The sequence below is a fragment of the Dreissena polymorpha genome, chromosome 1 (genome assembly GCF_020536995.1).
Source record: "Dreissena polymorpha isolate Duluth1 chromosome 1, UMN_Dpol_1.0, whole genome shotgun sequence".
In the NCBI taxonomy this organism is placed as follows: domain Eukaryota; kingdom Metazoa; phylum Mollusca; class Bivalvia; order Myida; family Dreissenidae; genus Dreissena; species Dreissena polymorpha.
Window position 1 is genome coordinate 140,920,277 of NC_068355.1, and position 16,761 is coordinate 140,937,037.

At 33.8% G+C, this 16,761-nt stretch overlaps 1 long non-coding RNA gene across 1 annotated transcript; it reads right to left on the bottom strand.

Moving 5' to 3' along the window:
• Positions 1–6,025: 6,025 nt before the first annotated feature.
• Positions 6,026–12,480, bottom strand: LOC127867295 (uncharacterized). Its single transcript, XR_008043426.1, has 4 exons — positions 12,333–12,480; positions 8,748–8,904; positions 6,591–6,629; positions 6,026–6,265 (listed from the first exon to the last, which is right to left on the bottom strand). It is a non-coding gene; the product is annotated as an uncharacterized LOC127867295 (long non-coding RNA).
• Positions 12,481–16,761: the final 4,281 nt, after the last annotated feature.

The following is a 16,761-nucleotide window of genomic DNA, read 5'->3' on the forward strand; positions in this document are numbered from 1 at the left end:
CAGATAGCTATAATATAATGATTGTTATATTTTTCCTTAATACGCGACACGAATTACAAAGACAATGTAAAATGATGGTCACACGTCAATTTAAACATACTTCATACGTTAAGCGCGAGCTGTTGTATGATTGCATACAACTCTTATTGTGCGCGTTATGTGTAATTGTTTTCTACGCTTTATCTTTAAATCTCCTCCCAAAACACCAAGTTACGTTTCTACTCAGGCAACGCACTTGATAGCATTAAAATAAGCCTTCTTCGGCTTTCAATGCTATCAAGCTTAAATAAATAGAACACCATAGTTAATCACAATAAATAGATTGCGAGGAAGGTTTTATTTTGATGACTAAATAGAAAAAATTTCAATGTAATTGATGATTATTGAAGATGTCATTGTGGTTTGTACTATACTCACTTAGTTTTCATATACGATTGCAACTTATCGATATGTATATTTAATATATTATGTAAAAGATGTTATGCTCGCATCAAATGGTAAACCACCACCAACAATAATAATAAATGTGTATGTGCACATCACTGCTACAAATGCATAGCGAAAATGCAATACAGTTTAAGGAACATAACAGAACTGAACAGACAGTTTATTAAGACTTATATATGGCAAGTAGCCGTTCGTGGTCATTTTTCGTCACGAGGCAACCTTTCCCAACAAAATGGTACATAGTTTAGGAAAATCGACCGCCATTTAGGCACTGAGTGGCTTAAAAATGTTGATGTAGGTGATTTTCCTGTGTCAAGAGATACCTACCTTATATATATATATATATATATATATATATATATATATATATATATATATATATATATATATATATATATATATATATATATATATATATATATATATATATATATATATTATCAGAAATTTTGTTTTGGTCAAAATGATAAAACTGTTGTTTTATGACATATTGATAGTGTTAAAGAAACTTGGCCACGCGCCAAACACCTGTGCACCAGAAGAATCATAGTTTACATTTACAATGGTTCCCGGCCCGTAAGCGAGGCATTGTTTCCTGACTAAGACGAAAAATAATTTTGTCGCTCGCACCGCGTGTAGATTTCATGTGGATTTTACAACTGTTCAAATGTCAATTTGTAACAATGCAAGATGTAAAGATACGCGATGACTAATCAAGACGAATGCGAGGCATTGGTTCCTGGCTATGACGAAAAATAATTTTGTCGCTCTCACCGCGTGTAAATTTCATGAAGACTTTACAACTGTTCACATGTCAACTTGTAACATTGCAAGATGTAAATGCTTTACATGCTTACAGTGGAAATCGGCAGTTCGTTGAAGTTACAATTAATTTTTTTATACTTAAGCATTAACCTTTGTAAAGAAGCGTTAGAGTTGTGCCAAAGTTTTGTGCGTTGTGTGTGCGATTTAAAAATAAAAGTAAATGCATTTTTTACATTTTGAACATTTAATTGTTTATTCATTGTACAGTTTTAATTGGAGAATGCACATGATGAACATTTGAGATGTCTCCACCTTAAAAATTTACATTGTTGAAAATTGAAATATTAATTATCAAACATTATTTATTTGAACAGATATTATTTGACATGTATATCTAATCAATAATTGCAACATGGAACATATCAGCTGAATACTCAACACGTGCAACATTTCTGGTGATAAATAATATTGGTGGTCTTTCCCTTCCATGCATGACAAGCAGGGTATTTTATCGACAGAAAAAGAACAAGAACGGGGGAAATATAATGTATAATTAACAATTACCAACATCAAGTACCATAAATAATTTACAAACCCAAATGAGAAGAAAATTTTTTTGTGCTTCTTCCGAATCTCTCACGTATCGATCCAAAGCATTATCAGTTTTCCACAGCCCATGCTTTTCTAACGTGTGCACAATTTCTTGTGCTCTACTGTAAGTCATCTGCTTTCAGCCAAATAAAACGTCTAGTTCATTCATTTTCTAACAATTGTTATGTTCCTTAATACAAAATCTTTTGAAGTATCTGGAATAGTTGCTACAAAGATATACAAAGGTATATTTTTCAAGTAGAAGACAGAGCATAAATCTGAATTAGTTTTACAAATTGTCACCTGTTCGCCCTTGCACAATTGATCCGTTTTACCCGTTTTACTATTAAAAATATTGATTTTAGCACAATCCTTAAACAATGTTATATAGCATCTTTTTAAAGAAACCAATTCGCTAAATCTAAAAAATCCTGAAAAATATACTAAACACATTGTGACAAATCTCAAATTAAATAAAGAATCAGAGTTTCCAAAGTGTTTATTAATCGTTTTCATATCCTCTATAGTTCTCGCGCATTTTTGAACTGGTGGTTTTGAATTTGCCCTTATCAATCCATTTTTAGCAAAAGCAACCTGATTAGAATCGCAAGTTTCACAAAATCCTGCAATTTTATGAGACGATGAAATATCATATACAATCGCGTTACTTTTTGAAGCAGACGGACATGAATTTTTAAGGGTAGCAAAGATCAGACTGACATGATAATCCGTAGATTGCAAAGGATTAAAGTCATATTTTCTATACCATGCACTATATGATTTAAAAAAAGTATTAGAAAATATTGTTTGTAAGTGTTATCTGACTTAGTTGTTTTGACCAAACCCTTCAGAATTTTTTTGCGACTTTCGCAATTCTGATGGAGGATATTCTCTGTTGATTCATCGACCCATCCTTTAGGCATCTGTCAAATGTATAAATCATTTCCAATAAAAAAATACATTAATGCTGTAAATTGACTTAGTGTTATAAAAACCGTTTTCCTTTCTTTATTTTTTGCAAGTTATCTCAAATTTAAAGTTACACTACCCTTGCTCTCTTTTTTGCAAGTATTATCCTTTAACAAATATCACGTATTTTTGCTTTCTTTTTTGCAAATATTCCATTCCTCTTGTACTGTACACGACTTCGTAAACACCAGTTGCACACGGTACCAGTCGAACAAAACTTTCGCCAAACATGGTTTCTATACATTTTTTATGGTCAAACATACAAACCAATTTCGATTAAATCGTAAATACAAATAAAAACACGTGAAAAATCCCAACTATACCATAATTAAAGCAAAACTGTCGAAAACATACATATCACCGCAGTTCACATATCAAGGCACATATAGTATAGTTATAAAAGAATAGCAAGAACTTTACTTAAAAAACGTATTGAGCCTAAAACAGAGTGGTTGTTACTCATAAAAATATTCTGCCATTTGTCGAACACTAAAACGTCCTTCACAAAGTGCTTTGGTTCATTGCCGGTCTCAAATAAGAATGGCCAAAAGGCTGCACTAGGCCTACTGGGTACCACCAAAACGCCATGCGCGTTTCCTACCAGATTAATAAGTGATACCAACAAAGCGTCATCTAAAAACACAACAATTTTTATGCCATTTAAACGCCAGAATGTATTGATCTCCCTAAGACACTTTACAAAACAAAAGGGAGCACGCGACAATCCAAATGGGACCACTGTATAAACCTTGTTTTTACCATTTAAAGAAAATCCCAAATATTTCTGGTGTGCAGAAAATATGTCCAAATGAGAACAACCTTTTGACAAATCAATTTTGAAGCCAAAATAATTCGGATAAGAATATTCAATTCCAGTTTTCCAGTCTTCAAAAGTCATTTTTTTTTCTGTCCAAATGTATTTATTAACAAATCGTTAATCTAACATTCACGATATAGATATGAACTACATAAAATACACATTTTAAATGCACTACAAGCATACACTGAATGCTTTAGTTCGTTTAATCCCATCACCTTTTCTTTTTGCGATGTTACTACATACGCTTTATGAAAATGATTTTAATCAAACTGAAATTGAGTGGTTATATCACCGCAAATGCTAATTGCACATTTGGGAATTGTCTTGCCCGTAGGCTTGTTAATAATCGAAGGGCACCATATGTTACGTCTCAATAATTTTCCATCGCCTTTACGTTGTTTTATCCACGACCCACATAATCATACTCATTGCTACCAGCGTTAAGATGGTTGTAAACGTTGTCAGATATTTCCTTTTTCGAGTCCCCGAATCCATTGTTAGTGTAGTCGTGATCGTTGTTGCCATCTGGAGAATTATCAATGCCATCGTATTTATTACCCGAAGCTATCTCTTGATACATGTGTCCATAATCGTTATCCATCTCAAGTGAATTCCCTTTTTTATTAGTGTTGAGTTACTAGCTGTCTGTTTCTCTAATACAAAGTAAGAATTAGCTTCATTTGAAGGCATTTCATTAGCCAGTTGACCGCCTTGTATTTCAAGAACAAAGTATGAATGAAGATCGTTTATTGAAACGCCGGTTCGATGGCCAATAGCTGAGGTCTGTTTCTGTAGAACAGAGTATACATTTATTCGTCAGCAGGTGCGGGTCGTCGTTTAAATTGCAATGCTTTTTGAAGTAGATAACAGTTAAAGACTGATAATCCATAACTTATACTCTTGATTGCAGTGGTTTCGATTGCGTGAGTTAACCGTTTTGAGAAGTTTGTAAACACAATTATTTGTAACTACCTAGATATTACAGCATTGATTAAGATTCATTCGGGTTGCTTAGAGTCAAGGTCATTGTCACAGTTACTCATCAAGTCCTTACAGCGAAGTAAACAATGTCCGGCTAGCTCAACTGGCTGAGCATAGGGATGAACTCACAATCCCTGTTTAGACAGAGCCTAATTGTTGACGAATTATAATGTAACCGCATTGAAGCCAAACCGTAAGTAAGGAAGGTCAATATAACTTATTTTAGTTAATCTTTAATTTACACAGGTTTTGTACTACTTCTTAATTGCAACGTGTCATCATTTATATGTAAATGTTTATGTTAACCCATATATGCCTAGCGTCTAGAAAAAAGGCCTTGGCAAACGCGGCGTCTCATCTGGGTCTGCGCTGTTTGCTTTAAGGAATTTCTGTAAGAAATATTCTAAATATAGAAATAAATATACTAGACATCCGTAATTTTGGAAATAAATTGATCCAATTGAGAAGGATGGGAGAGTCCACTAGGCATAAATGGGTTAAATTTGCAAATAAAGCAAACACTGATCGAAAACTCAACCTGAATTAGGGTCGGTCAGGTAACCGGAAACGAATGACTTTGTATGCAAAATAGAAATGTACATACCATCACAAAATTACAAAGAGTTTCGATTGTATTTATATTGAGTGGATTAAAAGATATGTGATTCTAAAAACGATAATAAGTTTATTTAGAAATGGCGATCGGTAAAAACCAAGCCATTTTAAGAAATGCCAAAGCTTTATTTCATTATGGTGTTTTAAAACAATCATATTTGCATTTTATGCTGTGTTTGCTTCACATCAATCAAAATATCCGAGTAATCAATTCGCCTAATCCTCCTTTAAGTTTTATTGATGAATTATTGCTCGACTCGAGTCATTTTATCTAAAGAAAATGTTTCTGAGTTAAAGTGCTTGACTTCAATATTCGTACTTACTTATTTACTTACCTTGTACATTTTAGTCTAAAATCACTAAATTACTCGTCCATCTTATAAAAAGTTATGTCTTATTGTCAATAACTTATGCATCTGTTCATAAAGTCCCCAATTCTCTTTATGAACACTTGTGGCTCAAAATGTCTTTAAGGCTAACGACGAATGAACATCAGGCATGCTAAGGCGTGCATTTAAAGTATATTTAATAATTCAGTAAACGTAAATACTTGATTTAAACCTGGCGATTTGCAAATTGAATTGAATTTGTGTTTATTTATATGCTATATTTTTTTAATATGATGTACTTGCCTGTGTTGTAAATTCATGCATAAATTATGTGATAGCATCGGCGACAAAACATTCGTTATTAAATGGTTATGCCACTATAAATAGGACACGCAGACACAATTGCGGTTCAGTGGCCAATACGAGTAAACGTGTTGGTATCGGCGTTCAGCTTAGTATACATTGTTCGTTACAGTTTTCATTGGAGTTAACAACATCTTATTTACGGTACCATGAACAGATAATTCATTTATTTTATTGAATTTTAGGAACAAAAAACCCACTTCTATCAGATACAACAATCAATGTTTTGGCACTTAATCAGGTCTTCCTCTGCATATTGGGCAACACTGACCAGGAGGTGTGATGCCTTTACAGACAAGGCATATCATTATCGTACACTGTACGGACCCGTTGCGACAGATGCAAGATTCGCACGGGTTAGCGGTCTTTGATGGCACAATGACACCTGTAACACAAAATTAGTCTACTATAAATCAGAAAGACTGAGGAGTGAGGAGCCAATTAAATCATCACTACCATCATCATCATCATCAGCAGCAGGAGCAGCAGCATCATCATCATCATCGTCGTCATCGTCATCATCATCATCATCATCATCATCATCATCACCACCACCATGATGATGATGATCGTCATCATCATCATCATCATCATCATCATCATCATCATCATCATCATCATCATCATCATCATCATCATCATCATCATCATCATTATCATCATCATCATCATCATTACTGTACACATTAAATGTACAACACGCATACTACCTTCCTCGTAGTTGACACCTTTGACTTCACATCTGGAAACTGTAAAAAAAAAGTACCGAAAGTAGCGGAATAAAGAAATACTTAGGTCACAAAAGCATTACATTTAATTTTAAATTAAGAAATCTGGAAAATTTGATTGTGCTACACCGAATTGATGCGCATGCTTTACTTTTTGATGATAATTTTATGACACATATGTTAGTCAGTATTCGTATATAAAATATCTGTGTCAAGCTCGCTGTGTATGAAAAACCCTACAACAATAAACTGTAACTCAATGATGCGAATTTAAGATATAAACGAAATCAATGGGAAATGTAACAGTACATGACCTAAATCAACAAACCGTCAAGGTGGCATAAATAAGCCTCGCATGGTGGATAAAAAAAGTCACAATTGTTTTGGGGTTGACTTGGATTTAATAACGGAATTGAATTTATTGATGAAATGTTAAAACCATCTGTTAAAACAACCAAAACACTCAGTCATTAACAACAAGTAACGACACTTTTCATGTAATAATATATAAATGACTGGGAAATTGACATGAGTGTTGATACGTTTTGACTTCGAACATGAAGATGACAGTTCTAATGTATTAAAATATTATACATATGGTGTGATTATGAAAGTATTATATTTAGTAGAAGCGGTGACTATAAAAGAGGGCAATGTTGTATGTACAAAAAGAGTCCAGCTCGAGTTAAACTCATTTTAATTGTGAATCGCAAGGCAGACCCGTAAGGGTCTGGCCGCCAGTCATATTTTAATTATTGTACTTCAATATTTTACGATCTCGAAAGATACTGAATGTATCTTATAAATTAGAGTATTTTGTGGACTTGTTAATTAGCAGAATATAATATCAATGAACATTTCATCGGACTTGTGTATGAATAGTCATCCCATCGGACTATGTTACAAAACGAAGAAAAACCGACATAACTTAAGGTCAAGGTTTAGTTTAGATTAAACCTATTTATTTTAGCTCGATTGAATCGAAAGCCCAAGGCTTATTTTAAGCGCCCTTGAGTCCGTTTCCTCGGACTAGAACATGTACTTGGTGTCTGTAAGACAGATCTAAAGAACGCTCCCACAGTTGGGAACGAACCCATGACGTCTACGTTTGCAAATGCAATTTACTTTCGAAGCTTAAAAAATTAAAACAACCAGTACACATTAAAAAAGCAAGTTTAAAAACTAATGTAAAGACGACAAAACACCATAATTTTTCCTCGAAACACGTACATCTCGGCGGCATGCAGAGATTCCCGCAGCCACTCCAACAACATTTCAGAGCACGGAAATATAATCATAATCGGACATGCATTGTACCCAGCAAAGGCCTTGCCTAAAACGTTTTCCTCGCGAGAATGGGCAACTTCCTTTTTTACCTAGCTTTTGTAAATGATATAAAGCAAAGCTACATCAACAATTGTAAATTGCTAGTACCATGGCGTTAAATTACACGTTTAGCAACATTTTGATAAAAGCGTTCATCCTGTCATGCGTAGTGCGGAATAATTTATAAATTAACTAAAACAACTTTTACTAAAGCTGTATTATTATTCAAATAAAATATATCAACAGAAAACATGTGTTGCATGTTTTGATCGCTGAGAAATAACAATATGTAGTGTCGATATTGCCGTTGATGAAATAAATATATCAAACTAACACAGTTATTCTTTAAAAAAAACTTTGAAGTTAAGTTGGGTGCAAGACCATAATCCTCTCCGATTAAACCGGCTGAAGATTTGAAACATAAATGCAGTCACTGGAAATCAAAGTTACGTCATAAGAGTAAGCTTATGTAGTGTTTCGTTCAGTTCATTACTTTGAATTGTGATGCGATGACATACCATGTTCTAAACGAATTATATGAATAATACTTAGCCAACTTTGAACAACAAGTGTTTTGCAATGACCGTTGCGATGCAATTAAAGTGATTGTTTTGTTGGTGTGGCTTTGTTTTTGTTTTTTCTTTTGGGCTGTATGTCGTATTCAGATGAAGCTTAAGTTTGTTTAAATTTCCTAATGAATGATTTTATATCGTGTTTTTGTTTCGGTTAAAATACATATAATTTATTGAACAAATATAGTCAACATGTGTACATTTGATATTCTAACTTTGCCACAAAGCAATGTGTACATACTTGGACATATAGGACAACACTCTCCTGGCGGAGTGTAAAAACCATTGCAAACTGTTGCAATGCATGACACCGCTGAGCAATCAGGAAGTTGGTGGATCATCGTGAAACATCCCGCAATAAACGTACATGCCATACTTAGTTGCAGAAGCTGTTTTATCTGAAACCAGTCGAGAACAATGAATTGTTAAATTATTACGATACTGATGACGATGATGTTGAAAATTATGTCGGTGATAAAATGATAATACTTGTGCTTGTGAAATTGGAGATGTTGCAAACTAGTGTACTGATGATGGCGATTGCGAAGACTATATTAAGGTGAGAAACATGCTTAACAAGTTGATTGTCATCACGAGTAAAATTGTTAAAAATATACTAATAAGTTTTTGTATTCAACACAATATTATTAAATATAAATCAGCATTAGTTGTTGTTATTTTCCTCTATGATAACAACATTAAAATCTGCTTGCTTTTTAAACAAAGGTCACTCTTTTTAACCAGTATAACTAGCACACAATATTGCGCGTTTACTTAGGTTATGCAAGTTAAAGCAGCAGCTCTGATTTGATATGAATCGTGGTGGGCTTTCCGCCAATATAAAGAATTTCGTTGTGATTAGCTTTTCATAAAACTCATTAAATTATATCCTGTTCAACCTTGTTTACATGCAAACCTTAGCAAATTTACCCAACATGTGTAAAACGCAAAATGTCATTTTAAGACCAAGCAATATTTAGGAAAAGCTTTGATCCACAAATTGTATAGATGCAATCAATATATTTGAAAGTTAAAAGCCATTAAAACGCCTTTACATATCCTTTAATTTTACGGCCTTTATCTTAAATTTGGAATCAGCATGAGTATCACGAAAGATTTATTCATTTCTTGGTTTGCTACAAACTGTCTAAAGATGCATCTCGTTGACTTTAATTGGTTTACGAAACCATTACTTTAGGCGTGTTTAAATAACCTGCGGAGGCTTTTTTCAGGTACATACTTTGAAAAGATGAAATGAAAATTAACAGTCAAGTCTTATACAAACTTTCAAACATGCGTTTTTGAATTTCAATTAGCTCATTATGTATGCCTAGCACTTTACTCGACATAATACGCACACAATAATATAGCAAGAAAGGGATTTTAAAAAGGATTTCGAGCCAGGGACTTTTGCAATAAAAATGCTTTGACCACCACAGAAGTCCACATTTATTTGCCAAACGCTTTATATTAACTTCCATTTTAAATGATGATCACCAATAAAAAAAGGTTATTGTATGTTTTAATTTGTGCATGCATTTTTAATTGATTTGCAAACTGATTGGAAAAAGGTTTGGGGGAAAAGGCGTCATTTATGGACAAGTATATTTAATTCTTGATGTGTAAAGTTCAGACCCACAACGAGTTTGAGGATAACTCGTCTTGTGGCGAAATATAAGCATGGGGTCACAGAGACAGTATTCCAATGTGCAGAACAATTTGCTTCATGTCGGGCACTGAATGGCCCCAGGTCGGATCTGGACCGGGGATCGTCACGTATCTCGCAATATCCACGTGATTCATTTATTAAGCTTTATTTGGGCGTAGCCATATAACAGAATCCCGGTTTACTCAATACAAATCTACTGCACACGCTCCCAACCAGGAAATCGATGAAAAGGCACATGGGTGCAATTTGCTATGTTTTAATTTTGACACAAAAATGCATGTAATACAGATATATATTTGTAAGCGAATTATTGCGTTATGAGTTATTATGCGGATACCTTACGCTTGAATAGACTGGAAAATTATTGGAATTTAAGTTTCTATTAGTACATTTAGCACCAAAGAATTTAACATACATCTGAATATACTTATATTTATATTAAATTGTGTATGACAAATACAAAAATACGATAAAATATCCAATCTAATCAGCAGAAGAGTGTTTTCTTTACTTAATGTTTTTAGTTTATTTATTTGGTATATTTTCCGTCGTATGCCATTTCGCAAGACATAGAAACAAAACGTTATCTTTTCAAAAAGAACAAAATCTAAGCATCAATACATATGGCTATATACTGTCTTAATTAAATGCATCGGTATATTTCCAATTTTACGTAGAAATATATATATATATACATGGTTATTTTATGTATTTATTTAGTATATTTTACTATATTTTAGGCAATCTGTGCACGTCAATTTTTTTTTTTTTTGAATTTCTAAATTAAACCGTATTTTGTTGTTGTCGCACGGCCATCGCAATCCTGTTCTTTAATCAATCAGCTAGGGGACAACAAAGTCCTGGTGGATTGTCCCCAGCGTTCAGAAACAGTAGATGAAGCGGTTATTTTGATTTTGAGGTACAATGTGTTGTAAATAATGAGCAGTAATGGTAGTACATTCAAAAGATTTACTTTTTTATGAATTTTCTTTTAAACAAGCATAATGCATTGTACATGATGTGTGGTAAATAAAACAAAACATTCTGATGCACCAATTTATTTTATAGCGTACCTTTAAGCATTTAGTACGATACGCTTTAACCGATTTAACCAAAATTTTACAATCATCGTAACGGAATTTAAAAAGTATGCATTTATTTAAGGTTCATCTGTTAACGATTATAACGATTTATCTGTTGAAAACCAAAGCAATACGTTCGTATATCCGTATTACAACGAAGGTTGGTGAATAAATACAATAGAAGGTTTAATTTTGTATTCAAGTAATACATTAGAATACAAGTTTAGAAGAACAATACCTGATTATGGACAAATTCATACCATTGCGAACATTTTTTTTTGACAATCGAATTCTTTATTTTAAATAAATCACGAAATCGAAATGTACATTTAACAAAACACGGTGTATGCCATGCAAATGAAGATTTTTTTCTAACGGTTTGTTTCACCTTACTGTAAAACAAAGTCTGTGTTTTATAGAATGATCTAAACAATCGTTTAAATGTACATCAGAAAATATGAAGCAGTTGTCGGTTTATGTCCAGCAATTGATGTATGCTCGCATTTCTTCAAAAGCATTTAAACACCAGCAAGCACACAGGGAATAAACCGGTTGAACGTACTGCGTATTATTTTTTGTTGAAATTGCTTTTATGAATCAAATAAACATGTGTTATCGCTCCTTGTTTTTTATGATTTTAAACTAGGACAACACTCTCCAGGTGGCGTGTATGGATCGGTGCACGCTGGTACCATACATCGCACCAAGGAGCAATCAGGAATGAGGGGGGGACCCTTGTGAAACGCATAGCTTAGTTGCAAAAACATATTTATCCTAAAACTGTCAAGAACAATTCTTTGTTCTTTGATCGTGACAATGTTAGTTTAAACATATTTATTTCCAACAAGAATATATTTTCACAAAAACAAATGTATACACCATATAAGTTAGTACATCTTGACAATTTTGAATATGGTGATGAAAATGACGTCGATGATAAAATGATTACACTAGTGCTTGTGATATTGGAGATGATCCAAACTATTGTAGTGATGATGGCGATGATTAATCTGCATTAGTTTTGGTATAAGTAATTTGATTTTCCTCTAGGATAACAACAATAAAATACGCTTACCTTAAAAAACTAACCCACACCATTTTAACCGGTAGAACTAGCACACAATATTGCGCGTTTATTTCGGTTATACAAGTAATTTTATTTTATCTTACTTCATATAAAAAGTGGTAAACTCTCCGCCAATACAAAACATCCTGTTGTGATTTGATTTTCATAAAACTCATGAAATTATATTCTGTTTAACTTGTTTATATGCAAATATAACCACCCTTAGCCAGTTTATCCAACAATCGCGATGTTCAAAATGCAATTTTTTATTTTAAGAAAAAATATTAAAGGGACCGTCAACCACGAATGATGAAAAAAGAAAATTTGTTTATATTGATTAAACTATCACGACTGGCATATTACATTACTTGAAAAAAGTTGTTAAGTTTTATATTTTCATATATTCGGTAGTAAAATTCTACTGGGTATGTGTACCAGGTAACTACCAGTTAACTATAAATAACGAAAGTAGATTGATCATTATCGTCACGTGGTAAACCAAGTAATTCAAATTGTGCATACGTAGTGAATTGTATATATTTTATATATATAATGGTCCATCTACGTTATTTATAATGTGTATATCGTTATGCCACATATTTTCGCAATGTACTTTCGATTCCACATCGCGAATATTCTGAAAATATGAACTTTTTAAAAGTAATGTAATATACCAGTCGTGATATTTTAATCAATATAAACTAATAATTGTAACAAATACGGTTGACGGTCCCTTTAAGGATCAGCCTTCATCAATGATTCAATATGTATTGAAGGGATTCAATATGTATTGAAGGTTAAACGTCATCAAAACGCCTCTTCGTATTTCGTCCGTCATCATAAAAACAAAAACAGTATACTTAAATAATGAGTATAATGAAGGATTGATGTATTTGTTTGGTTTGTTTGAAAGTGTCCAAAGATATATATCGTTTGGTTTTAATGGTTTTACTGCATCATTACTCCAGGTGCGTCTAAATTGCCTGCTGAGATATTTTTTAATAACATCCTTTGAAAGATCCTTTGCAAATCACCGTCACACTCTGATACTTACTTGTTCACATGTGCTTTTTTTAAATTGTCAAAGTTCCCAATTTTACTCTAGGAAAAAAATAGCAGAAAGCGAAACGAGAGTTGAGGAAGAAGATGAAAGAGACAAAAGATGAGTAAATTGGGGAACAATGAATCAACACGGATGATGACCAAATACAGCATTAAGAAGTCCTACAGTACCCTAAAGACTCCAGCAAGACCAGTGAGTCTTAGGCCAGTATTATAACAGACGCTGACAAGAACCTCCTGACCGAGAGTGAACAGGTGGACTAAATACAGCAGCGACCTCTATAACTACCTGCTTCAACCAGACCCCAGTCTCCTTCCGAACGATGTCAGGCCAAAAGCAGACGAAAAATGTCCGTCCAGACTTAAGGCACAGGTGGAGGGGGCAGTGCGCAGTCTAAAGGCAGGACAATCTTCGGGAGTGGACAACGTCACCAACCCTATATCTCCATAGCTGGCAGACCAATCTCCAACTAGAGACTCGCTGATGGCATGGGTGGCAACAGCAGTGAACCTCAAGACCTCGAACATTTAATGATAAGGACCAAATAAGAATTGGGATGACCAGCGAAACTATGGAAATACTGAGCAGTTGCGTGAAGCGTCGCAGCCGTAGAGTAGGATGGAAACTACGAGGGACATGTAAAGCCTGTGCTTAGTTTGTAAGCTGATAGAGATGCTTGTCCACAACCTGCTCAATCTTGCCAGCGCTGCGGTCGCAATGGCTATTCTTATTCGGACCTCAGCGGTACTGGTACCATCCTTTGACAGGGTTGCGCCCAAGTACTTGAAGCTGGTCACTTTTTCTAGCCTCTGGCGATTCATGATGATGGCTGCATTGGTGTTCGTCATGCTGGTCAACATGATCTTCGACTTCTCCGTACTGACCTCCATCCCGTATGGTCTTGCTCTTTCATGGAGACTGTTGGTGAGATCTTGAAGTTCAGTGCTGGTGCCACCCATGAGGTCAATGTCATCAGCGAATCTCAAGTTGGAGATGGGTCTCCTACCGATGGAAATAGAGGTGTGATTGTCATGGAGAGTCTCCTGCATTATCTTCTAAAAATAAACACTTTTGACTGAATAAGTTTATAGAAAAGGTGCAAATAATACGGCCAAATTCTTAATACAACGCAACTAGAATGAAACCTCATATCTAAAATAAATTAGTATTAACTGTAAGTAATACATGTTTTTTTCCCCATTATTTTTTATTTTAGGGTGTATGATTGTTTGTTCGCTTATTGATGTGTGCAAAAACGCATTAGTCATTATACACGTATTATTAAATAGAAACAACACAATATTTACACTGCTGACAGTCAATCATTAGCTTACTGTTCAATTAATTTTATGATTTTCAACGTCATGATTCGAGCTACTCTCGTCATTTATTTGTCCCTTGATAATCTAGGCCAAATAAACTACTTATTACATTATATCAACCCGCGTCACATTCTGATTACAGCATATCATTAGCAAAAGTGTGTATAAGTGTCTTTAGGCTTAGAGTGGAGGCTATAGATATTTTATTTATTTATTTCACCCGCTAATTCTAAGAAATTTGGGAAATTTACATCATACAAATATGCAACAGTATTTGAATTATGTTGTTTAATGTTTGTATTTTCCAAATATTAAAAATCCGCTTCAAAGGCATTTAACAACAACAACAACAACAACAAGAACAACCGCACAGGATATGAATGTAATAGCGGATATGTTGCCATTGGGTTCATGAGTCAAATTAATATGTGTGTATATGTGGTTCAGATTTCTATGGGGTTTTTTAACTTGAAAAGGATTATATCATACACACCCAAAATAGAGAACGGATAGTTGTAGCTACTTTTGCAATGACAACGCTTGTCGATTTCATTTGCTACCGAAATTTCAGAATATTTTCAATTAGATATATTGTAATTAACTTAAATCATCATTGATTGCACTGTATTTTGGACACACGTATTCAAACAAACTGTAGTATGTGAATTATTATGTGTATTTTTATGTTTGTTTTTTTTTTCATCGTTTATTGTCGGAAATTGCTTTTACACGTACACTTATCGATGAAAACCATGTGAGTAAGAAGTGCATCACATTCTCGTAAATATGTGTTAATCATTTAAGCGCTTGAAGCATTAAAATCAAGTGAAGCCAGAAATGTGCTGCAGAAAAATAAATGCAATCATTTTTTTAATCGATACAATGTTGTTCTTTGAATACTAGTTTTCTACGACACCATGGTTATAAAGGTATATATGAGACCTTTTCCAAATCATCTGCACTCTGATGCTGATATAATAGCCGTCGAACAGCGACACATAATTGAGTTAACCCATTTATGCCTAGTGGACTCTCCCATCCTTCTAAATTGGATAAATTTATTTCCAAAATTAGGGATGTCTAGTATATTTATTTCCTAATATAGAATATTTCTTACAGAAATTCCTTTATTAGCAAACAGCGTAGACCCTGATGAGACGCCGCATTATGTGGCGTCTCTGGGTCTACGCTGTTTGCCAAGGTCATTTTTCTAGACGCTAGGCATAAATGGGTTAATGCAAGTATTTGATCTAAATTTGATTGGGACTGTACGTGCATGTTACGTGATAATTTAATTCATTCAAGCTAACGAATTTATTTATCTTCAATAAACTAGGATGTAAAAACATTTAATTTGAAACTAGGATGTAAAACATTTTATTTGAAACTAGGATGTTAAACATTTAATTTGTATGTGATGAACGTAATTACATTCAAATTTCATAGTGACTTATTCATGCATTTGATGTTCGGTAATGATGCTTTTACATCAATATGTGTATTTTAGAGGAAATATTGTACAACTGTTTTTATGTTTACAACTCTAATGATTCTCATAGAGACTGTGCGCATCTCAATTTCTAGTCTTGTGAACTAATAGTTTATATTTATGGTTTAAATCATTTCGAGCATTTAAAAGGAACGAAGAAGAATATTTAAAGAATACAATATGCATTCTATCAAACCTAATGACTTGTCCTTAACAATCGCCATCTGGTATTTTTAGCGAAATAAAGTATCCTATAGGTTTATAATTATATCAATATTTTTTACCAAATCCCTCATCTTAGCGCCATATTAAGTGTTGGCAATGACCGGAATAGACAACTCCCCCACCCGACGGATAGAAAGACCGAGCGAAGGAATCTTATATAAAGTAGCCAAGCCTTTTCGTGTGCATGATGTGATGTTGGACTTGATTTTCTAAAACAAAATGTGCGACCATAGGCTTTATAAGTTACGTGTTGTAGAGACATTGAATATTAAGCTAGAAAACAATACACAGCTTATTCTGACATGTTACACTAGTGAATTAACGTCAAATTGTCTGCAA